Source organism: Schistocerca nitens, chromosome 2 (genome assembly GCF_023898315.1).
Source record: "Schistocerca nitens isolate TAMUIC-IGC-003100 chromosome 2, iqSchNite1.1, whole genome shotgun sequence".
Lineage (NCBI taxonomy): Eukaryota > Metazoa > Arthropoda > Insecta > Orthoptera > Acrididae > Schistocerca > Schistocerca nitens.
Genome location: NC_064615.1, coordinates 722,729,768 through 722,756,234, shown reverse-complemented (window position 1 = coordinate 722,756,234; position 26,467 = coordinate 722,729,768). Strand labels below are relative to the sequence as shown.

Below are 26,467 nucleotides of genomic sequence, written 5' to 3'. Positions count from 1 at the left end.
CGACTGCACCACTTACACTCAATAACTGCAGGCAAGTCTGCCTCCACATCTTGGATGAGGCCCCCCCGGCAGACAAACCGAGTGCACGTTGGAACTCTTTCCAGGCCTGTACGTTATTTCCCTAAGGGGCCCCATCACTCGCCTAACGTTGGAGCTCCCAATAACCAGCAAGCCTTTGCCCCCATGTGCCTGCTCGGGCCCTACTGAAGGAGCAGCCACCTGCCCACTGACAGGATCAACGGGTGAGGCCAGCCGGCCAGCCTCCACATTGACCCTCCGCCTCGAGCGACACGAACGTGTTGCAGTCCGCCACTCACCCTGAGGTCAGGGCGGCCTCAACACGCCGAGTACACTAGAAGGTTCCTCGGCGGCTGAGACAGCGGACGCAGCAAGCGACACCTGGGGTGTCTCAAGCAATGCGCCAGACCCTCTGCTGTCACTGCACCTCGAGGCAGCAGCCCTACACCTCGAGGCAGCAGCCTGAAGGCGGCTGACCATGGCCAACAGCACGCTCAGCTGCTCGCGAACCGCAGCCAGTTCCTCCTGCACCCGCAGACAGCACGCACACACCCTATTCATCCTTCTGCTAATATCTGGACATATAGAGTTGCGACAAATAAAACAGCAATATGCGACTGCACAGTTGTGTCACTAGCGCCAGACTGAGCTGCGATATATGAACAATTACTTATGAACTAAGCAATCAAATGACCACAACTATGCCACTATACAGATATTACAATGCGATCCTACCCCTCTCTTAGTAGAAATGACAACCGCCTAAGCGATGTTACACTCTACCGTTATTAAAATTTGATACTACCCCTATCTAATTTGAAAATACGCAAAGATCCGAAAAATTTCACCACGCAAGCACACAAACACACAAAGTAATTTGAATTAAACCTGCGGAACTAATACAAAAAACTGAATATACGACTAGTTTCTGCTACTGCTGCTCGCACACGTCACTCTGCAAGCACAGATGAAACTGCACTGGCCTCTGTCTGCTGCTAACTTTCCGATCTGCGTACCATTATCTTCACTACAATTGTAATTACTATTTATCTTCCACTCAAGTCTATTCCTGGAACCATTTTTTGTTTTCCCATCTCTCCAAGTAATTGCCAACATGCATTGCAGAGGAAACAGTTTCTGAATAGTTTTTCCATTAAACATCTCTCACTACCAGAGGTAGTGCTGGTAAAACAAAATGATTCTAAGCTTTCCTTTTTCATATACCTTCGAAGCTTAGATTTCAAAACACTGTTTACTTTTGCAGAAGACTGAAGGTCATATTTACTTTTCTGTTTTATTCCTTAATACTGAACATAAAGTCGGTGTCTTCGGATGTATTGAATTCAGAAACTGATCAATTGTTTCTATGACTTCATTGTTAGTTTGCACTAGTTTCTTTTCAGTACATTAGTTTATCTTACTGTAGTTGATTTCCAAGCCTACCATCAAACTTACTTTATTGAGGTCCCCCATTAATTGTTGACGTTTATCTTTACTAGAAGACTACGAACAATACCAATGGCAAAATGAAGAAGACTCCTATATGTTCCATTAAGATGTATTGCATATTTATTTTCCCATTTCAGGAATCTGAAATAATCATGTGGGACTGCTGAGAATAGTTTAAATTATGTGAAATCTACTTGTCCTCCTCTTTTCAATTCTAAATTCCTTAATATATTGAATATATCTATTCATATTGTAAATTAAAGTACCCAGCTGTGTTTTTCCATCTCTATGTGAAGGCTAATTTACTCAACAGTTGCAGGACTTTTGATACAGTTTTCACTGACAAGTAGACTGATTCATGAGGAAGGTTTGTGCATATAATTCATTACTGATTTAGTAGACAAGCTTTTTAGCTGTAGCTATCTAGTGAGCTGTGCAGAGCCAGGGTAGGTTGCTAGTTCACTGATAAAGCCACTGCTATTTTCTGATTAAAATATGCTTTTGTTTGTAATTAGTAATAATTTTAATTGAAAACTTGTATACTACACAAAGTAGGCTGATAGGTGTATAGCTTTTTACCTCTTGACAGTCTCTCTTCTTGTGTAGTAGACTAATTAAAGCATTGATCTAGTTTTTTAAAATTGTCTTCCTCTGCAAACATTATATACACAGTTTGCAAGTACGTTTTGTTCAATTCAGCAAATGTTGCCGAAACAATTTGGATAATCACTGGGACAGTCTAGAAGCTAAAGCTCCTAGCAAAGGTAAGGTCTGTTTTTGTGTGTACTGTGATCATATAAGCTGTGGCAGGAGATTAGAGTGGCAGTTTCCCGCTGCAGAGCACGTGGCTGGCAGCTGCTATTGGGCCGTGGCGAGCGGCTAGTGTGTACGCAGCGTTGGAAAAACCCAAGTGGATGCTTGGCAGGGGCACATATGGCCGAGTTTGGGCTCTTGGAGAAATTTATATGCCACAGAAAATTGATAAAAACAGAACTAAAAGGGACACGAAGGTTCAAGTTGGCACTCATGGACAGAAAAATATGTAAAGCTAAATTATCTAGATGTGCCACAAAAATATATAATAGTTTGTTGTCTTAAAAATTGTAAATTTATTAAAGTTCAAAAGCTAATATCTCAGCAATGCTCTGGCCGATTAATATGAACAAAGTGTCTATGGATGCAGCTAGTAGAGGTGCATCAAGCAATCATAGATAATTTAGAAAAACATGCACCAACTTTGAATTACAGGTCAGAATATGGGATTCAACTGAGAGAAACTGTGTTTTTGGTAATAAATGAATTTAAAGAGACGAAACCAGCGGCAGTAAAGTTTAAAGAGGTTGATGAGTAATTAAGTATGTATTTGTATTTATTTATTTTAAGTATCAAAAATCTGGAAAAAGCAATATCATGCCACAAGACCATTGTTTGTGAAAAAACAGTAGCAGATACAAAAAAGTGGACTTTTAATTGTTATTGCCTGAAAAATTTCCATATTTTTCAATATATCATATGTGTTTTTGTATTTAGTTTTAGAATATTCATAATTTTTTTCAAACATTGTTTTGAGTTATACAGTCGTTTCAAGGGTGGATAGGGCAGCCATCTTTGAGGACACTTGAGTTTGATGAGGCTAAGAGCTGGACGTAGCGTCCATCTAGGGGTAGTAGTGGGTTGGTAGCCACCTTCGGGGACAAGTATGTACATAGCGATGTTTGAAAGCGATCAATTGGAGCGCAATATAGTTGTTTAGGACAGCAGACAACAGTGTATTTTGTGAACTGTGAACAGACTGTCGAGTGCCGTTATAGTGACATTTGAATTTTATAGTGAAGTGTTGCAGCATCAGTTATTAACAGCTGCCCTTACATAAGAGTCCCTCAGACTGCATTTTAAGTGTTTAGTGAATATATTGAAGAAAAATAAACTACTTGTTCAAATTATAAATCAACGTGAGTGACTCAATATTTTTAAATTTCACCTTAATACGTGCCTGCATTGTTTTTTTTATATTTTATTTCAGCTTGAAAATTGAGTTTACGATAGGTGTGAGCTGTCACCCTGACAAGAAACATAGCCAAACATTGAGACCAGCCACATCTCTGGGCCACTCAATTAAGCTGAGTGTTGAATGCAACAGGTATATATGTTGCCGTGCCATAGCAGGTGGGGCTCGAACCAAACAATTCAAACTTCAGTGTGTAGTGCCCAGTACCATAATAATAATCCTGGACGAGCCCCCAAATATTGCGCTCCACTTGATTGCTTTCAAATGTTGCTACATACATACTTGTTTCCGAATGTGGCTACCAACCCACTACTACCCCCAGATGGGCACCACGTCCAGCTCTTAGCCTTGCTCAAACTCATCTGTCCTCAAAGATTGCTGCCCTAGCCATCCTCGAAATGACTGCATAACTCAAAACAATGTTTGACAAAAATAATGAATATTCTAAAACTAAATAAAAAAACACATATGATATATTGAAAAATATGGAAATTTTCCAGGCAATAACAATTTAAAGTCCAATTTTTTGTATCTGCTACTGTCTTTCACAAACAATGGTCTTGTGGCATGATATTGCTTTTTCCAGATTTTTGATACTTAACATAAATAAATGGCATGGTATTGCTTTTTCCATATTTTTGATACTTAACATAAATAAATACAAATACATACTTAATTACTCATCTACCTCTTTAAACTTTACTGCCACTAGTTTCGTCTCTTTAAATTCATTTATTACCAAAAACACAGATTCTCTCAGTTGAATCCCATATTCCGACCTGTCATTCAAAATTGGTATGTTTTGCTAAATTGGCTATGATTGCTTGATGCAACTGTACTAGGTGCATCTGTAGACACTTTGTTCATATTAATCGGCCAGAGCATTGCCGAGATATTAACAAATTTACTATTTTTAAGACAACAGTAACTTTTAAACTATTAAATATTTTTATGGCGCATCTAGGTAATTTAGCTTTACATATTTTTCTGTCCATGAGTGCCAACTTGAACCTTCGTGTCACTTTTAGTTCAGTTTTTATCAATTTTTCTGTGGCATATAAATTTCTCCAAGAGCACAAACATGGCCATATGTGCCCCTGCCAAGCATCCACTTGGGTTTTTCTAACGTCACATACATGCTAAGCGCTCGCCATGGCCCCATAGCAACCACCAGCCATGTGCTCTGCAGCAGGAAACTGTCACTCTAATCTCCTGCCACAGCTTGTACACTCACAGTATACAAGTAACATGTTTTCTCTCATCTTACTTGCCTGTGTAGAAGTCTTTCAACCTTTGTTGTAAAAATGATCTTACAAGGAAACATTACCAACCTGACCTCACATTTTAAGTATTAAAAAACCACACATGCAAGATGTCAGCTCCAGTAATCGATCCCACGTGAAAATTTGGGCCATAATTCTGATAGTACACAGTTATAGTCCTCAGAAGTTACAACTTTTAAACTTTTAAGCATGTTGGTCGTTTGTCACTCGCTTCACGCCACTACAGCCACCTAACGCCCGGGCATGACGTACTATACAGCAGAGTGAGTAAGAGGTTTGTGAATTACTGTTTTGACACTGGTAACACCCTTTGATCATTGTGCACATTTTCTGAAGTGTAACTGGTGGCAGAGTTTTCATTACTTCGAACTTTTTTTGTTGTTGTGATTCACAAGTCTGGTGTATACGACCCGGGACAACCTGGAGTTTCAGGAAAAACCAAGAATTGTTTCATCTGGGAGAAAACCGGGATAAACTCAGGAATTTCGTAGAATTCCGGGAATTTTCCATTGTTTTAGTTTCCAATTAAATTTTTGTAATTTTGACTGGTTAAGACCATTACTCTAACAAAGGATATTACTGTATTTCGCTACTGCAGAATAATATTGTTGTTGTTGTGGTCTTCAGTCCTGAGACTGCGTTGATGCAGCTCTCCATGCTACTCTATCCTATGCAAGCTTCTTCATCTCCCAGTACCTACTGCAGCCTACACCCTTCTGAATCTGCTTAGTGTATTCATCTCTTCGTCTCCCTCTATGATTTTTACCCTCCACACTGCCCTCCAGTACCAAATTGGTGATCCCTTGATGCCTCAGAACATGTCCTACCAACCGATCCCTTCTTCTAATCAACAGACCTGGATCTAGAGGTCAGGGGGTAACCTGGGTATCTGCCCCAGACGGCGATTCATATTCTTGAGGAAAAAAACCTTATTTCACAAAGTGCCTAGCATCCAGGGCACATTGGTCTATGAACTATTCATATGATTTTGAAATGCATCCCTGTTCATTTTTGAACATTTTTGAGCACATTCTAAGTTGATTTCTCAATGAATCGCATGTTGATTTTTGAATGCGAGCATAGTGTACATGATTTCTCTGCCACTGGAATCCCCATCAAATCTAGAAATAACTCTTCCTGCAGACAAAAGGGGGCAGGGCTATACGAGCTGAGCAGAATAAAGCAGAACGGGTGAATGCCAGTCGCTGTTTATGTGGTTGACTGGATTTGTGAATGATCAGTGTTGTTACAATTACTTATGAAATTCATAGATTCAGACTACCAGAGTGGAAATAAATGACAAACATGAATAACAGGTAAGAAAGATTATGTATTGCCTTCTTGGTATATCCAAGAAAATAAAATTTTGACAAAATTTTTGGCCAGACTGTTAAACTAGTAAGGGCCACTTGTACAGTCCCCAGCTAGCAGCCGCTTTAGTTCTATTCTGGAAGTAGAGCAGAAAAGGCATTGTACAAACACGTAATAATGCCTAACTGTAGAATAAACACGAGATAACTAAACCGTGGATTGTGGCAGGGTTAGTGAAGTTAACCAGAGAATAAGTCTTGACACTTGCAGGAATAGTTACAGAATTAGTGATGACAAGATTGTTTGTTAGAATGAGGAGGGAGAAGAAACAGGGACATCACACAAATTACGGAAGAATATGACGATTCCAAATTTATATAAAAATTTCATACTACTACTTTCCGATCTCGTGCTTCAGAAGCTGGAGCGTATGAATGAAATGTGAAACTATTTCTTAACTTCAAGATTTTTGCTTGTAGTTGGCCCAGTAGGCATTTGATATTGGTACTTTGTGAATTATATTTTGTAGTGTTAGAAAAATTACCATTCGTGCCAAAACAGTCTCGTTTATTTGGTGTTTGTTACAATTGCTGCAATATTAGGCAGGCCTATTTCATTTTATCTAGCAGACAGTGACAATATACACATAATCAGATCACTATCTAGTATTTCCCAATTTCTGAAATATCATAGATCTGGGGCTAGTACAGAACAGTCTGCATTGTAGTGGGGAGGTGAATAGTCTCTATGTGACATGTGTTTACGTTTAGTGATTTTGCTGTTTCCTCTTCGTTTATTGCTCTCACGTCAAATGAAAACAAAACAGATTTCTGTGACCAGGAACTATTGAATGAATTAAAATACATTCACATAACTACAGAAGGCTAAAAAATGTTTTTATTTTTACCTTTCTGACCATCAGACATTAATCGCCTTGCAGAACAATGAAGTTATTTTTTTCGATTTGTTAAAGAAATTTGGCGTTTATTAATATTTTCTGCTGAGTCTGTCAATTTATTTGAAATTTGGTGTTTAATTCCACACTATTGGCAAGTTTCAACTGTTTGGTGCAGTTCAAGTGCATGTTTTCATCTTCTATCACATGTGGCAATATGCCATAATAAAGAATCAAACATGAGATAATACAGTACTGGTACTCCAAGAAAATTTACATCCGAATCTAGACACATGAATGAGCACTTTAAGCTGAATTATGCATTTTAATATGGTTCATGAAGTACCGATGCTCTTGGAGTATCCTCTGATGTCTTGTTTATTTTATGGCATAATGTAAGATCTTTTAATGTTTTACTCTTAGGAACATAAGGGCTTCCTGCATTGTCATAGCTGTGCAAGCGCAGTGATACCTGTTATCTGGACCTCTCTGACAACTGCTGAAATGAACCTGTTTCTAACATGTCGCGGCAAAATGTTGCAAATAGTTGTTTGAAAAGCATTACTTTCAAAGTAAATTTCCTTTCACACAAGATGAACTATATGCAAGAATGTAGTCGACACTCTGATTACATCCATATAGAAGAATTTCAAGTCCAGAAGATCAGACATTTACGTCATCGTTAAAAATTTTGCTGACACATTTGTGTGATCTATCTTAAAGTGTAAAATGCACAAAAAAGATCAACACTATATGTGAAAGTGTTGCTTCTTGTGCTTTTCCTGTTTGTGTGTTCACGCTACTTAACAGTGATGTTGCTGTTGGCTGACTTACATCACATGTCCTATGCTCTGAATATCCTCTGTCATCGACTAGCGAGATCGTGTGACATGAGCTATGACTGGCTTACAAAAGCACATTGCAATCTAGATTTCAATGCTTCGGAAAGTAACGTGCGGTGTTTGGTGGAATTCGAATTTATACTTTTGTAATATGAAAATATGCAATGTACATGTTGCTGTACATCAAAGATCTTTCCTTAACGTGTTTTTCCCCTGAGTTTCATTTTCTAAAGTGCTGTGAAATTCTACACCAGTGTACAAAACCATAACCATTCAAAGGAGTGATAATTTATATACTTTTGAGGGAAAGTATACTGTCACTTAACATGGAAAAAATGTATTTTCACATGGGAGAAAGTGTATTTTTAACCGGGAAATCCAGGAAAATTCGGGGATTTTTTCCTCTTGTCCGCGTATACACTGAGCAAGTGTAAATGAATGAAATGGAGTTAGTGTGTCATTAAACAGTTAGAGAAGTTCCGTTTACTTATTAACATCACTGTTGTGTATTATTTTCCTTGGTATTAGAACTAGCATTATTAAAGTGATGTACATTTGCAGGAGATATGCAAATCTTTAGCATGTTTTGCATTATTAAGCTTTTAATCATAAATCATTAAGTTAATCTTATAATAATTGTCCAGTTGCTTAGGTTTATTTATTTACATTTTGAGATGTATATGTAGCTGCAGAATATTATTACAAGGTTGTTGTTAATATAATATTGAATGTGCATGTGTGTGAAGTTGACATATTACACATTCCTATTACTTACTGTCTCGTACAAGACTTCGACCCTTCCCCCTTGTCCCTTCTCTTCTCTTCATATACAAACACCCAGAGTATCTTGGGGTTACCTTATATAGGACACTAACATTCAAAGAACACTTGACGAAAACTGCAGCGAAACTTAAAACACGCAAAAACATATTGCAGAAGCTCTGTGGCACCACTTGGGGCTCCACAGCATCTATCTTAAGAACATCCGCACTTGGCTTGGTGTATCCAGTGGCAGAATACTGTGCCCCAGTGTGGTTCAACAGCAAACACACACACATGGTAGATAGCCAACTTAATGCAAAAATGCGTATTATATCAGGCACAATCGGGCCAACTTCTACAGTGTGGCTGCCTGTTCTCAGTAACATAGCCCCTCCTAACCTGCGCCGAGAACACGCTCTGGTTAGAGAATTTCAAAAAGTCATGACCAACCCTCAATTACAAATCCATGAAGATACTCATGACATCCAAGGAAACCGACTCCAGTCCAGGCATCCTCCACTAAAGACCACACAGGCGCTGCACCAAACCAACTTTAAAATAAATGACCAATGGAAAGAGGAATGGAAGAGCAGAACAGCAGTAAACTGCCACAGTATGCCATGCATCTTTAGTAAACCAAAAGGATTTGATTGCCCTCGCAAAGTTTGGTCAACTCTAAATCGCATCAGAACCAACTCTGGGAGATGCGCCGACTCCTTACACAGATGGGGTAAACTTCCTTCGGCCGCTTGTGACTGTGGCGCTGAGAGACAGACGGTCAAACACATCATGCAGGAATGCCAACTAAGGGCATATGAGGGTGACCCACAGGATTTCCTAATGGCGACCCAAGAGGCAATCGACTATATATTATCTAAGCTGGACGTACGTTTGTGATGGCTCTTCTGTGAGTGTAAATTTACAATTGGTGGTGTCCCTATATACAAACTGTTATTTATTGTTCTGTTTATACATATGTGATTTTTTTTTAAAATCGTGTTTTTTCTGTAATTTTTACTGTGATGTTATGAGCCATACGCTAAATAAATAAAATAAATCTTCACACACAGTCAACATGCCACATTTAGGAGGGCTCTGGTTGTCTCCACTGTACAGTACTTGGTGCTGAGGCATTAGGCGGCTGCAGTGGGGCAGGGTGAGTGATAAACCACCAGTGCTTGCGAAGCCTTAAAAGCTGTACTTTCAGAAGGTCATAAATGTGTACTGTCAGAATGGTCCAAATTTTCAAGAGGGGCTAATTTCTGGAGCAGATACCTTGTATGTGTGCCTTTTTCTCCGTAAAATATGATCTTAAGTTGGCGATGTTTCCTTGTTAATGGTGACTGAGACAGCACTGGGATAATTAGATCAGTGATTCTTATCACTCCTAATTTGCTAACCCCCCACTTGTCTGAAATCACAACTTTTCGTCAGTTAATTTTTTTTAAATTTTGACATAATCTAGCTAGGTCATCTTTAATTTTTAAACTTATTTATCTTGTAGAATTGAGGATGGCTGATGCCAGCCAAGACCAGACATTTTGTTTCAAATTGTGTTGTAACTGTGGCAGACAATACATTATTTTCACAACAAATAGTAGCGTGCATCTCCAGCTCAACTAAAAAGTCGTTCTTTCCGTAACTCTCAGTAATTAAACAAGTGTCATTAATAAAACTTCCTGATGGATTAAAATAATGTGCAGGACCGCGGATTAAAAAATGTGCAGGACCAGGATTCAAACCTAGAACCTAACCGAAGTTAGAGTCCCAGTCTGATACACAGTTTTAATCCACCAGGAAGCTTCAGATTAGTACACAGCCCACTGCAGAATGCAGATTCATTCTGGAAAGTTTCATAACAGTGTCACTTGCAAACTTAAGATGTTTCAGCTGAGGCATATTCCTCCTCCACCCCACTGGGGTCTAAAAATCTGTTCTATGGTAACGTAAATTATCAGTTAGTCTTCTTACTTCATTCTCTTTCCAGTTATCTCTCTATTTTCTCTGTGAATCAAATTAGAGTTCTGATACTATTACTGATGTGCCTTAATAAGCTGAGATTTTAAATCTTATCTCACAGCTGCTGTTCTTACAGGTTTTTTTTTTTTTTTTTTTTTTTTTCCTTCAAAAATATTTGAATAGCTGAATTGAAAATCTATAAAATCAGCACAAGTAGGTTGCTCATATTGATAACTTCTGCCTGAATCCTCATTTACATCTTGCAGGTTGCTTTTGCATTAAATATCAATTTTTAGTACTTGGCGAAAATATCAAGCCACAAGTGGCAAAAAGGATGTAACAGCTCACCTTGTCGTAGAGTTTCATCAGCAGCTGCCATATTCACACTCTTCTATTGAAGTTTACTTTTATAACAATTTGGACCACTTATTGGTCATTCACCAGTGAAGTAAGTATCAGAAATGCCTTTGAGTTCCTTCATAATGTAGTGTTTTAACATGTCAAATTAATACAGTGATAAAAAATGTGGTGTGCAACAAGGTAGAACAGAGAAGTATGAGATAGTAGAGGATGAAATAGTAGATAAGAAATGGGATGTGAAAGGGCAGAATTAGATGGGATAATCAGTGTTGACGTCAGAAAGTTTGTGACACTATAAGCTTTGTTGCAGGACAGTCCACATCTGCACATAATATACAGGGCTATTACAAATGATTGAAGCGATTTCATAAATTCACTGTAGCTCCATTCATTAACATATGGTCACGACACGCTACAGATACGTAGAATAACTCATAAAGTTTTGTTCGGCTGAAGCCGCACTTCAGGTTTCTGCCGCCAGACCGCTCGAGAGCGCAGTGAGACAAAATGGCGACAGGAGCCGAGAAAGCGTATGTCGTGCTTAAATGCACTCACATCAGTCAGTCATAACAGTGCAACGACACTTCAGGACGAAGTTCAACAAAGATCCACCGACTGCTAACTCCATTCGGCGATGGTATGCGCAGTTTAAAGCTTCTGGATGCCTCTGTAAGGGGAAATAAAGAGGTCGGCCTGCAGTGAGCGAAGAAACGGTTGAACGCATGCGGGCAAGTTTCACGTGTAGCCCGCGGAAGTCGGCGAATAAAGCAAACAGGGAGCTAAACGTACCACAGCCGACGGTTTGGAAAATCTTACAGAAAAGGCTAAAGCAGAAGCCTTACCGTTTACAATTGCTACAAGCCCTGACACCCGATGACAAAGTCAAACGCTTTGAATTTTCGGCGCGATTGCAACAGCTCATTGAAGAGGATGCGTTCAGTGCGAAACTTGTTTTCAGTGATGAAGCAACATTTTTTCTTAATGGTGAAGTGAACAGACACAATGTGCGAATCTGGGCGGTAGAGAATCCTCACACATTCGTGCAGCAAATTCGCAATACACCAAAAGTTAACGTGTTTTGTGCAATCTCACGGTTTAAAGTTTACGGCCCCTTTTTCTTCTGCGAAAAAACGTTACAGGACACGTGTATCTGGACATGCTGGAAAATTGGCTCATGCCACAACTGGAGACCGACAGCGCCGACTTCATCTTTCAACAGGATGGTGCTCCACCGGACTTCCATCATGATGTTCGGCATTTCTTAAACAGGAGATTGGAAAACCGATGGATCGGTTGTGGTGGAGATCACGATCAGCAATTCATGTCATGGCCTCCACGCTCTCCCGACTTAACCCCATGCAATTTCTTTCTGTGGGGTTATGTGAAAGATTCTGTGTTTAAACCTCCTCTACCAAGAAACGTGCCAGAACTGCGAGCTCACATCAACGATGCTTTCGAACTCATTGATGGGGACATGCTGCGCCGTGTGTGGGAGGAACTTGATTATTGGCTTTATGTCTGCCGAATCACTAAAGGGGCACATATCGAACATTTGTGAATGCCTAAAAAAACTTTTTGAGTTTTTGTATGTGTGTGCAAAGCATTGTGAAAATATCTCAAATAATAAAGTTATTGTAGAGCTGTGAAATCGCTTCAATCATTTGTAATAACCCTGTATCAGCTTTTAATTCAGTAACAGGAAGTGAGTGTCATTAGGAAGTTCAAGTGGTAGTACAAGGTTGTGAATAGCTCTGAAACTATTTATGTTCTGCTGACCAGCATGCACTGCCACTGGGGAGTAAAACTGGTTCATAGCTACAGTTTCATGTTTTCATTCGTGGACACTGTAAGTTTCAGACAATGCCCACATAAAATTTAAAATTTCTTGCAGTTACATTGATTAAGATGGGTGGTTTCATATGTGGCCTTGCCTGTGATGGTGTTAAAACAGGCCAGTGGTAGGACTGGCTGGATTCATAGTAGCACAGAACACACCTAAATGGCCATGTGCACAGCCATCCAAGCTTTGACCTAAGTTGTAGTTGTATAATATGATAAATATTCATCTGGATGCCAATGTCTCCCTGAGGGAATCAGCAAATACTTCAAGAAACAACCTGTCCCCCAACTGCAAGCTCTTCCACTTTGACAGAAAGTCTGAGAGCTCTCCCTTTCTGCTCAAGTAGTTTGACAGATTAGACAAAGAGGTTCTCTCAGACTTGATTGTGCAGCTAATCCCATACACTCCTCCTGTCTAAAGATTTTAACGCACATACACTGAAGAGCCAAAGAAACTGGCACACCTGCCTACTATCATATAGGGCCCCCGTGAGTGCACAGACGTGCTTCAGCACAACGTGGCATGGACTCGACTAATGTCTGAAGTAGTGCTGTGGGGGAACTGACACCATGAGTCCTGCAGAGCTGTCCATAAATCCGTAAGAGTATGAGGTGGTGGAGATCTCTTCTGAACAGCGCATTGCAAGGCATTCCAGATATGCTCAATAATGTTCATGTTTGGGGAGTTTGGTGGCCAGCAAAAGCGTTTAAATTCAGAAGAGTGTTCCTGGAGCCACTCTATAGCAATTCTGGACATGTGGGATGTCGCATTGTCTTGCTAGAATTGCCCAAGTCCATTGGAATGCGCAATGGACATGATTGGATATAGGTAATCAGACACGATGCTTAAGTACATGTCACCTTTCTGAGTCGCATCTAGACATATCAGGGGTCCCATATCACTGTAACTGCACATGCCCCACACCACTATAGAGCCTTCATCAGCTTGAACAGTGCCCTGCTGACATGGAGCGTCCATGGATTCATGAGGTAGTCTCCATACCTGTACACCTCCATCTACTCGATGCAATTTGAAATGAGGCTCGTCAGACCAGGCAACATGTTTCCAGTCATCAACAGTTCAATGTCATTGTTGATGGGCCCAGGTGAGGTGTAAAGCTTTGTGTCATGCAGCCATCAAGAGTACATTGAATGGGCCTTCAGCTCCAAAAGCCCATATCAATGTTGTTTCATTGAATGGTTTGCACACTGACACTCTGACTCTTGTTGATGGCCCAGCATCGAAGTCTGCAGCAATTTGGAGAAGGGTTCACATCTGTCATGTTGAACAATTCTCTTTAGTCATCGTTGATCCTTTTTATGCAGGATCTTTTTACAGCTGCAGCAATGTCAAAAATTCGATGTTTTACCGGATTCCTGATATTCACGGTATATTTGTGAAATTGTCGTACAGGAAAATCCTCACTTCATTCCAACCTCAGAGATGCTGTGTCCCTTCGCTCATACACCAACTATAACACCATGTTTAGACTCACTTAAATCTTGATAACCTGCCATTGTAGCAGCAGTAACCAATCTAACAGCTGTGCCAGACACTTGTCTTGTATAGGCGTTGACGACCACAGTGCCATATTCTGCCTGTTTACATATATCTGTATTTGAATAGGCATGCCTATACCAGTTTCTTTGGCACTTCAGTGTAGTTTTGTTTGGTACTCAGTAACTACCTGCCTCAGGGACATGCTGTTAAAAGTCTCACCGCATGTACATCCATACTGCTGAATGGTTATTCTCTAACTGATTTTTCAATATGTTCTCCAACCTTCACACACAATGCCGAGTGGAGAGTGGTTAATGACTTGAAGCAAGGTATTATCACATTACATGTCCAAAATTTCAATGAATTTTAGTCATATATTAAAGCTATAAATGACACAAAGATAAGTGTTCAGACACTTGTGGAAAAGACAGGAACCAAAATAGAAAGTAGCAAAACAAATGTTCCTTTACAAAGGAAGTTGCAGGACCTTTTGTCATAATCCAGTGGCACACTGATGCTAATGTGAGTAACATACTAATCAGTACCAGTAATTATAGAAAGTAGCTAACATTATTGAAACTAAGTAAGTCCGTAAGATTCAATGTTCTCCCTATCAAGTTCTATGCAGAATTTGTGGTTGAAGTAGCACTACATTTAACCATAATTTAATGAAGATTTCTAAAAAAAGAGAGAAGTAGAACTGATCCACAGAACTAGCATTCTGTATCAGTTGTAACTGTGTGTTGTAAAGTACTAGAACATAATGATCTTTTTGGAACAAAATAACCATATACATGGATAACAGCATGGTTTTTGAAAACAGACCTTCGTATCTCATCTTGTCTTCATCTCAAGGTATCCCCAGTGCAATGGATTGAGGAAACCAAATTGATTTAGTTTTTCTAGAGATTCAAAAAGTTTTTGATTCAATACATTAATGTCTTTTTAAGAAATAAAGTCCTATTGGTTACCTAACCAGGTATATTACAATATAAAAAGCTTTCTAACAGGAAGGACACAGGATTTTAGTGTAGATGGAGTCATCTGTACACAGAAGAGAGATCTGCTTTTCCTTGGGGGAATGCAATAGGACCATCCCTGTTCATCTTGTGCATCAGTGACTTGGTGGGAGACATTTGGTGCAGTCTCATGTTTTTCACAGTTGATACTGTTACCTGTGAGTAAATTCCATTCAGTATAAACTGCAGCTATTCCTATATATACAGTTTTACGCTTCACAGAGTGTAATAATGTGGTGTACTTTGGCTATAAGATTGATTAATCACAATTATAATTAGTTATATCATACAAATATTTGGGAGTAACAGTGTATAGAGATACAACATGGAATAACCATTCAAACTAATTTGTAGGTTAAGTAAATGACAGGATGAAGAGTACTTGAGTAGTAGTGCATGCATACACTCCTGCTTCTTATGTAAAGTACAATTATATGTGGTATCAAATGAAATTTTGTGACTGGATTGAGAAGTTTTCTTTTTTGTATAAGGAGCAGGTTATCTTGGATGGAGAGTCATCAGCAGATGTAGAAGTAACTTTGTGTGTCTCAGAGAAGTTTTCTAGTACCCTTGCTGTTTGGTTGTATGTGAATGACCCTGCAAACTACTTTAAGAATGACCTCAGACATTTTGCAAATGATGCAGTTATTTATAATGAATATTGTATGAAAAAAGGTGCACAAATTTTCAGTCATATCTTGATAAGATTTGAAAGAGTGCGAAGAGTGACAAATTGCTTTACATGTTCAGAATTGTGAAATCCTGTTACGACAGTATCAACTAGTCACTATTGGAATTGGTCAACTTAAATAAATATGTGGGTGTAACAATTTGTATGGATAGGATATGATGTGGGATGACCACATAGTCTCAGTCATAGGTATAGTAGATGGCAGCATTCGGCTCATTGGTAAAATATTAGGGAAATGCAGTCAGTCTACAAAGGAGGTTACGTACAAATCACTCCCGCAATCCGTCTTAGAATATTGATCAAGTGTACAGGACCTATACCAAATAGGACTAACAGGGAATTTTGACTATGTACACAGAAGGACAATGTCAGTGTTCACAGGTTTTTTTTTTTATCCATCGGAGTGTTGCAAAGAATCTGAAGAAACTGAACTCTTAGACACATGAAGACAGATGCAGACTGTCCCGAGACAACCTACTTTCAAAGTTTCAAGAAACAACTTTCAATGATGATTCCAGAAATAAATACTAGAACCTCTTACATGTCACCCCTGTAGGAATCATGAGGACATGGTTAGATTAATTACAGCATGCACAGATACATTTAAACAGTCGTTCTTCCCGTGCTCCATGCAGGACTGGAACAGAAAATAAGCCCTAATAACTGGTACAGTGGAATGTACCCTGCGCCATGCACTCCATGGTGGTTTGTGGAGCTTGAGTGCACATGTAGAGTACAAGTAGACATTGATGTAGTTTTTCAACTGCTCTCCTTAACTCCTCATGTGTTTCTTTAATTCTCCTAAACTGAAAATGGGAGACACTGTGAAGAAACTTTTCAACAGCATTAATGTCTAATTCTTATTCAGCCACCTTTCAAATGCATAACAGACAAGTTGAGGAAATCTCCCTATCCTTTACCCCCATCATGCTGAATTACACTGCACGACAGCTCCAAAGTACCACTCTGAAGGGTGTCCTCTTGTGCCCTTTCTCATGGCTTCCAATTTTCTCCAGTGAAAAAGTGAGTCATGACTTTGTGTCATCATATCATTGTCCATCCTAACTCCAGGACTCTACCAGGGTATGCAGCACTTGGACGTAGTTGCACAGTCACAACTTACCCTCTTTACTGCTTTGTCCACATCTCTTGGGGTGCAGATCGCACTGTTCTCCTGCATATTTAACATACCCTGATCTCTTCTAAATTATTGAAACTAGTCCATCATAATGGCATAAGAGTGGCCAATGGTGTCTTACAGGCTAGTTTCATAAACAATCTCCATGCCGAAGTGGGGATCTTCCCTCTTCATTTCCAACAGTACCACGTCTTCCTCGCATATGCAATCATCATCCGACAGTTTACTAATTATCCAACTTATGAAACCCTTTTTGCAGCGACTCCTTGTCACACACCCTCGGAGAGGATTACAGGTTTGTACACCTCGAAGTCATCTGTGGGGGCTCCTGCGTAACCCCTTGAAGTGTGTTCCCCATGTTTTCTCACACACCACTATGGTTATTACAAAGACCATGAATTAGGATCAATGTACAAGGTGTACAACTTTGCTTCCGCTGTTTCTTCCCCAGCATTTGATGCTTTAATGAAACAAATTGGTTACACGTGTATCATTCAAAGTATTTTCTATCGCTGGCCACTACTTTCTCCCATCTTTCGGGCAGTGTATGAATCCTGCGTCAAAAAAATTATTCATCTTTTGAAGTGATCCACGAATCGATCCAATTTGTGACTTCTGCAAGAGATCAGAAGTGTTGGTCAGCCAGACCATGTGCCATTGATCTAAACAGGTGATAGTCAGAGGGAACAACGTCTTCAGAATATGGCGGGTGGGTTAGGACTTCCTATTTGAACATTTCCAAGTATGTTTTGACTTCTTTTGGAATGTGGGGTTGAGCATTGTCGTGCTGGAAAATCACTTTATCATGCCTCTCGCTGTATTGCAGCCATTTGGCTTTTAATGCTTTGCTCAAACACATTAATTGCATTCGATAATGAGCACCTGTGGTTGTTTCACTTGGTTTTAACACCTCATAGTACACGACGCCGAGCTGGTCCCACCAAATGCAGAGCATGATCTTGGAGCCGTGAATATTCGATTTGGCTGTCAAGCATGGTCGGGCTATCCCCATGATTTTTTGCATTTTTTGTCCCTGGTCACAGTGCGATACAGAAATCCCTTCTGTTTTTACCTCTGAGGCAACTGTTCACAAACACATAAACGCTGTTCGATGTCTCTTGGTTTCAGCTCACATGGGTCCCAAGTTCCTTCTTTCTGGATCGTGCTCATAGCCTTGAGACATTTTGAAATTGCTTGCTGTGCCACTCCCACTAATCATGTCAATTCTTCTTGAGTTTGACATGAGTCTTGACTCAGCAATGTCTCCAATTCTGCATCTTCGAAAACATTGGTCTATGACGTTAAAATCACCGTTCTTGAAGCGTTGAAACCACTCACAACAAGTTCTTTCACTAATAGCATCCTTACCATATGTACATGAGAGCATTTGATGAGACTCAACTGCTGTTTTCTTCATATTGAAACAAAACAGTAACACCTCCCAGAAATGATGAGAATTAGGCTCGTAAACTGAAATTTTCAATCAAGAACAACTTTATGATGCAGACACAAATCGACTAATGTTTGAATGAGGTTATGTTGACTGACGTCCAAGCTAACTGCCTGACGTCGTCTGTGATCTGTATCTTTCGACCGCTATTTACCATTGTCGCCACCTATCAGCAAACGGCAGAAGCAAAGTTGTGCACCTTGTATTTCAATGACCTTAAGTTTCAGCTGCTCCTATAACCTTTTGGCATCCATTCCTCTCAGTTCTTCAGAAATATCAGGATGCTACCATCATCTGTGCTAATGGCTTAAAATCATGGCTAGAATAACATATGCTTATATATCTTCCACCATCCAGGAACAACATTTGTGGCCAGAAACATGTAGTGTTTTTATAGCAGAGCTGATGGCCATTAACAGAGACCTAAATTTTATCAAACAGACCTCCCTTGACCATGTTTTAATTTGTAATGACTCAAGCTACTGATGAGTGTTACTCTTGTCACCTTATGATATCTGCTGTTCATGACCTCCTTTCTGACCTGCTTTTTCAGTTGTGTCATGGGTATCCTAAAGATTGAACTCGCCAACTGATTGGTTAGGGAAGTTATTACTCTCCCTGCATTTGCTTTGATGATCCCAGGTGTGGATTTGTGTGTGCAAATAAGACCTCTCCTCACTTGGAGATGGATCATCATCTAGTTGGATTTTGACCTTCTACAATATCAAAGAGACTACTGCTGCATGGTGCTCAGCCTTGTGTTCCTCCCACATTGAATTTAGCGTCCTATGCCGCCTCCACATTGGTCATACAAGATTAACTTGTAGTTACTTTAAGCACTACCTCCACATTTTGGTTGCATAACCTTACAGTCAGTCACTCTAATCCTGGTGGAATGCCACTGCCTTCTGGCTCTCCGTGTGAGCTTCTGGATTCTTTGCCTCTGATATTGACAGATGACTCATGGACAGTTTAACTGTTTCTCCGTAAAAGTGCTATTTGTTCTCAAGAATAATATTCCAAATAACTTTCGAAGCAGAAGCACGAGCAGCAGCAGCAGCAGCAGGGTGGTATCTCCCTAGCTAGAAGGAATTTTTTACTCAGTTACTATCTTCACTCTTAAATGGGATGGTGGGGGTCAGATGTGGGTGGGGCTTCTTTTGCTACAGATGAGCCATGGTAGACATCTCATCTGCCCTGACAAATGTGTTGGCCTGACCTATATAATTTCACTTCTTATTACCCCTGTGGGATGCCCTGTAAACTGCTGTGGACGCCTGTCAATGGTTGCTTCTTTGGCGTTTTCAGTCAGTCCTGAGGCGGCAAACACACGCAGTCCAATAGCATAGGCAGTCCCTGCTGGTGCTGTGCCCTGCATGTATTTGCAATCTCATGACTGAAAATGTCAAAGAAGTGACCATTAAAACCAGCCCAATGCAGTGGAAATGATACACCACAGGATTAAAGTATTTCTCAGCTCTTGTATCAAATTTGATTCTAGTGCCATGATTTTACCCTTCCTGCATACTTCCATAATTCAATCACATTTCTGGCTGACATCACTAACTCAAGATGAACTATCTCTTGACTGAGGGCTGATGGCTTCACTGTGTAATCTCTTAACCTCAGAGTCGCCCATGACTACCAGGGCACTTAACTTTTGTGCCACTGACAGCTTTTACATAAAACCCAAGTTTCTTTGGGTTGTATGACTTTCAATAAGATTCTGCTATGGTAGTCACTGGAGGCTGAGTATATTTTGCTTTCGGCAGCCAAAACTATTTCACCCAGTACCACTCTATCCATAGCCTTATGTTTTGTTTTACACCTGTTGCACAGTAATCACTGTTTATTCAGAAGTTTCTTCATGGTGACTGCATACTATGGAGGTTTCTTTCCATCATGAACTGCTTTACTAAGTACATGTCTAACCAGTGCTTGCTCAGTTTTCTTTTTAACCTTGAGCCACACTTATTCTACATGCTCCAACCCAGAAGTAAATGTTGAAGAGATCATCTTTGAAATTTGACCAGACTGCCTCTTTATCCAGCTTACTGTTCATGTAAGCCTTTCTACTTGTTTTAGGTGTCCTTTGTACTTTAGTAATCATTGTTGCTCCAATTGCCTCTCAGGATTACTGATACCTGGTTTGATATGGAAATTCTCAGAAAGGTCAAGTTGCTGTTAGATCTAATATATTATTGCTTGGAACAAATAGTTTCTAAACTATTTGTTCCAAGCAGTACTTGGAGAAGTCATTTAGTATTATTATGCAGGATGCCTTGTTGTGACCTCCACTTATGAAACTGTAAGTAACCCAATCAATTGTTTGAAGAGTAAAGCCTCCTTTAATGATGGCAGAATGATAGGAAAATATATGTATACTGTTGGGTATTAAAATTGCAGTGCCAAGAAGCAGCACAAATAATGAAATATTACTTATTGTGCATATACAGTATACTAAAAAGAACACATCATTAAATATGTAGATTATTTTGGAATACACAAGGGGTGAAATGTAGTACATAGAACAGCCACCTGTAGCAGCAACGACGACTCTAACCTGGCTCGGCATCGAGTTTAACTGATCTCAGATGACAGGTGTGGTTGCATTCTGTTTCAACTCCATGCTAGAGTACAGCAAACACAGTGGTTGGTGAGTGGAGATGTGCCAGCCATTCATCAACCTATGAAAAGATATTTCCAGTGGGTAAGAGATCTGTAGAAAGTATTGGCCAGTGGTGCAACAGTTGAACAACCTCTTTGTGTATGGTGGTCAGGAAAGAGTGGGCAATGTGCAGTCTTCAGTTATATGGTTCAGAGGTAAAGCCACAGAGACCTCGAAGTTAAGGGCACTGCCACATGTCAGAAACTTATTGTGTATACACTGGCATCCAATACTATCACAGCAAATGTTGGGCCCATACCACTGTGACAGGTGCAACCTGGCAACGCTCAGTCTCCTTGGAGCTTTACACAGATATAGCCATCACGGAACTGAGATCAACATGTTGCCACTTGTGTGACTAATCTTGCTGTTATTAGCAGGAATGCTCTCTCTGCTGCCACATTGAAAGAAGATGCAGTTATGTTCAAGAGCTCCATACATCATTGCACGGTCTGTATTGTTACTTTTCTTGCTGCAAACAGCCCCATTTTCTGACTCAAGATTTGTGAAGTATCTATATGATAATGCACAGGCGAGGGAATGCTGGAGTATGGTCTTGATTTCCTGATTTCCAGAGTTTGAATTACAATCCCCCAAGTGACAATCTGTTGATGGTGGATTGCAGAGAACCTTTGCAAGGCAATGTTTATATGTATTTCCGCTGAATTCAACGATGCATTTTTGTTCATAAGTTTCAAGTTTTGGTGAACAGCACATACATGCATAGTATGTCTACCAGTAGGGCTGCTAGAATACAATTTTTAGGCCTCAACTGTGCAAATTTGGAAACAAATGACAGGCATATTAGGAGAACTTTCTTTAAACAGTCTGCATGCTGCCTTTATATTACAAAGAACAAGTCCCTTTAAAACTTTAATTTTCTGACCATTGCTGTCCTTCATTAAAACACAATAGAATGAAGCAAAAGGAACGGCAGGTTACGCAGACTTATTTAATCTAATTTACCTACATCTATAATCAAACTTTTCATAACTTGCTTATTACGTTTTAATTTTGTTTTTATTTTTTTTTATGTGTCTTTAACGTAAATTGTAAATCACAGCATGCTGATATGGAATGATGGCAACAAAACAATTTTCAGTTTTGCTCTGAAAAATTAATCAAACTTCCAATCCAGTTATCAGCTTTGTTACATGCCACATCAGTACAGCAAAACAATTGCTGCCATGCAGTGTCTAAGCTTGTCTGGCATTGGGCATTTTGTTTTCACCCAGAAACTTGGATATAAATGATTACATTGTGTAGAGTATAAGCTATCTTTTCTCAAATGGCTACCTGTAAGCAAAAGCGCATTGCCCTTTGCTGTGTATTTTTTGCATGTATTTGCAGTTTACTTCTCCCCAATTCTATTCAGAACCTCCTCATTAGTTACGTACTCTACCCATCTAATCTTCAGCATTCTTCTATAGCACCACATTTCTAAAGCTTCTATTCTCTTCTTGTCTAAACTAGTTATCGCCCATGTTTCACTTCCATACATGGCTACGCTCCATACAAATACTTTCAGAAATGACTTTCTGACACTTAAATCTATATTTGATGTTAATAAATTTCTCTTCTTCAGAAACACATTCCTTACCATTGCCAGTCTACATTTTATATCCTCTGTACTTCGACCATCGACAGATATTTTGCTCCCCAAATAGCAAAACTCATTTACTACTTTAAATCTCTCATTTCCTAATCTAATTCTCTCAGCATCACCTGATTTAATTCGACTACATTCCAATATCCTCGTTTTGCTTTCGTTGATGTTCATCTCATGTCCTCCTTTCAAGATGCTGTACATTCAGTTCAACTGCTCTTTCAGGTCTTTTGCTGTCTGTGTCAGAAATACAATGTCATCGGCAAACCTAAAAGTTTTTATTTCTTCTCCATGGATTTTAATTCCTACTTCAAATTTTCTTTTGTTTTCTTTACTGCTTGCTCAATATGCGGATTGAATAACATCGGGGATAGGCTACAACTCTCTGTCACCCCCTTCCTAACCACTGCTTCCCTTTCATGCCCCTTGACTCTTATAACTGCTATCTGGTTTCTGCACAAATTGTAAATAACCTTTCGCTCCCTGCCACCTTCAGAATTTGAAAGAGAGTGTTCCAGTCAACATTGTGAAAATCCTTCTCCGAGTCTACAAATGTAAGAAACGTAGGTTTGCCTTTCCTTAATCTATCTTCTAAGATAAGTCGTAGGGTCAGTATTGCCACACATGTGCCAACATTTCTATGGAATCCAAATTGATCTTCCCCGAGGTCAGCTTCTACCAGTTTTTCCATTTATCTGTAAACAATTAATGTTAGTATTTTGCAGCCATGACTTATTAAACTGATAGTTTGGTAATTTTCACACCTGTCAACACCTGCTTTCCTTGGGATTGGAATTATTGTATTCTTCTTGAAGTCTGATGGTATTTTGCCTGTCTCGTACATATTGCTCACCAGATGGTATAGTTTTGTCAGGGCTGGCTCTCCCAAAGCTATCAGTAGTTCTAATGGAATGATGTCTACTCCCGGGGCCTTGTTTTGACTTATGTCTTTCACTGCTATGTCAAATTCTTCACGCAGTATCATATTTCCCATTTCATCTTCATCTATATCCTTTTCAATTTCCATAATATCACCCTCAAGTACACTGCTCTTGTATAGACCCTCTATATACTTCTTCCACATTTCTGCTTTCTCTTCTTTGCTTTGAACTGGGTTTCCATCTGACCTTTTGATATTCACACAAATGGTCCTCTTTTATCCAAAGGTCTCTTTTTCCTGTAGGCAGTATCTATCTTACCCCCTAGTGAAATATGCATCTACATCCCTACATTTGCCCTCTAGCCATCCCTGCTTAGCCATTTTGCACTTCCTGTTGATCTCATTTTTGAGACGTTTGTATTCCTTTTTGCCTACTTCATTTACTCCATTTTTATATTTTCTCCTTTCATCAATTAAGTTCAGTATCTCTTCTTTTACCCAAGGATTCCTACTAGTCCTCAACCTTTTACCTACTTGATCCTTTGCTGTCTTTACTAATTCATCTCTCAAAGCTACCCATTCTTCTTCTACTGTATTTCTTTCCCCCATTCTTGTCAATCATTCACTAATGCTTTGTCTGAAACTCCCTACAATCTCTGGTTCTTTCAGTTTATCCAGATCCCATCTCCTTAATTCCCACCTTTCTGCAGTTTCTTCAGTTTTAATCTACAGTTCCTAACCAATAGATTATGGTCAGTCCACATGCACCCCTGGAAAGTTCTTACAATATAAAACCTGGTTCCGAGAGAGAGAGAGAGAGAGAGAGAGAATGAATATGTATTGGCACAAAAGCTAGTAATGTCTCCATGATGATATATGTTTCTAGCATTTGTGCTATATTATGAGTAGCAACTTCCGTTCTCATAATATTGTTAAACTATGCTACATGTAAGAAGCAGTTTTTCCTTATTGTTTATAAAAACTCAAGCTGCTTCAACAGTTTCACTTACCACTTACCTTGGATTCACCTTACTGGCAATTAGGAAATTGATAAACCTACCATCCATTTGATGTTTTTGTGTGTCATCATCACATTTTCCATTTTACATGGTAGTTAGTAGCCTGACTCTTCTTATCCACCAACAATTACCATTACACTTCTCCAGAATATGCACATTTCCACATTATTGGCTTGTCAGATATGGAAGTAATTTTGTAGTTGATCTATCCTTCTATTAAATTAACTTGATCACTTCCTGCTCTATGATAGAAAAGATTTCAAACATCTCAGTGCTGTTGTTACAGGGGTCCTTCAGAATGGAGAGCCAGTGGACAGCATGTCTCCTATCAAGACAAGACAGTATAGTGTCTGGCGGTATTGCTCAACTGGTTGTACTGGAACGTACAGCACTTTGTCATCTTGAAACTGAGTACAAACTACATGACAGACTGAATATATGTTGTTATTTTTCTGTATGAAAATAATTTAACTTAAATAGTATACCACTCTGTGTTGCAAATTTGAGAGAAAGCAGTTATGTAAATTATTGGCAGATGTGTAATAATCTAGTCATTTATCAACACACAAATTTATTGTACATAATTGATAAAGCAACTCTAGAGGTAAAATATGGGAAAACATTCCTACAGATATTTGCACATACTCTGTCTGTGTGTGTGTGTGTGTGTGTGTGTGTGTGTGTGTTTTTTGTCAGTCATGTCAAAGTGGTGATGGTACTGGGAGTGTAGCATTGTCTTAAGTGTAAATCTGTGTTTTAATTGTCTATAAAATAGACTTATTAACTTAGTGTCTACAAATTGTTGTGTGTTTTGAAAGGTTTATTTCCTAATATTTTAATGTCTAAACAATTGTACAGTATTAATTGTTTTATATGTTATAATATTTTTTATCCCTCCTCCACCACCACCACAGCAACCTTTAATTCTCCCTCCTCTTGAAGAAAGGTATTTGATGTCAGCAATAAAATGTTGTATGCCTCATTAACACAAACAAGTACTGATGGGAAAGACAAAGTAAAATATTAATTCCATAATTGCTTTACTGCAATTTGGCTTCAGTTGGTATATAAGCTGGCTATTATGTAAAAAAGACATTCTGTAATAAAATGTTACAAAAAATCAGTGAACATGCTCTTTGTTATTATTTCATATATTCTTAATATATGTGTATGTATGTATGTTGGTAGGTAGGTAGGTAGGTAGGTAGGTAGGTAAGTAGATACAATTATATGATCTGATGTAGATTTTAGAAGGCTTTTTAGTACATTCAAGTAGAGGTCGTGTAATGTTATGCTTTTTCTTTGTCCAACAGTGCTGCATGTTGAAACAATAAATCAGTATAAGATTGATATTACGTATGCACTAGCACAGCCCGGCTCAAAGGTTAGTTAATGTCTATGGTAGATTTCCAAGAGATCTTGCTCACATCACTTTTCATTTATTGATTAAATATTGTCATTCAGTTAATGTTGTTTTGAGTGTTTACTCAGTTTGGATGATACATGTGTGGTAAGAATGTGAATTTTATTTTCTCATGCAAAGTGATGGAAAAAAGTATGTTCAGTGCCTAAACATTTATATAAAGCATATGGATTTGCCACCCATACTAGGGTGATTCGGCACCAACAGCAATCATCATTAACTTTCAAATAAATACATTAATGGAGGTAACCACCGAGAAATTTCTTGGGACATTTAGCCGAGGTTACTATTATTTGAAAATGATTACGAAACTAGGAAAAGGGTGTTTATTCACTAATGATCTTCT

General features: G+C 39.1%; 1 protein-coding gene across 3 annotated transcripts in view; it reads left to right on the top strand.

Moving 5' to 3' along the window:
- LOC126236902 (maestro heat-like repeat-containing protein family member 1) overlaps positions 1-25,826 on the top strand; it is a 295,906-nt gene extending 270,080 nt beyond the window's left edge. For all 3 annotated transcript variants that reach the window (XM_049946551.1, XM_049946549.1, XM_049946550.1), the window contains exon 30: positions 24,985-25,826. The gene's annotated coding sequence lies outside the window, so the exon portion shown is untranslated. The remainder of the gene's footprint in view (positions 1-24,984) is intronic.
- Positions 25,827-26,467: the final 641 nt, after the last annotated feature.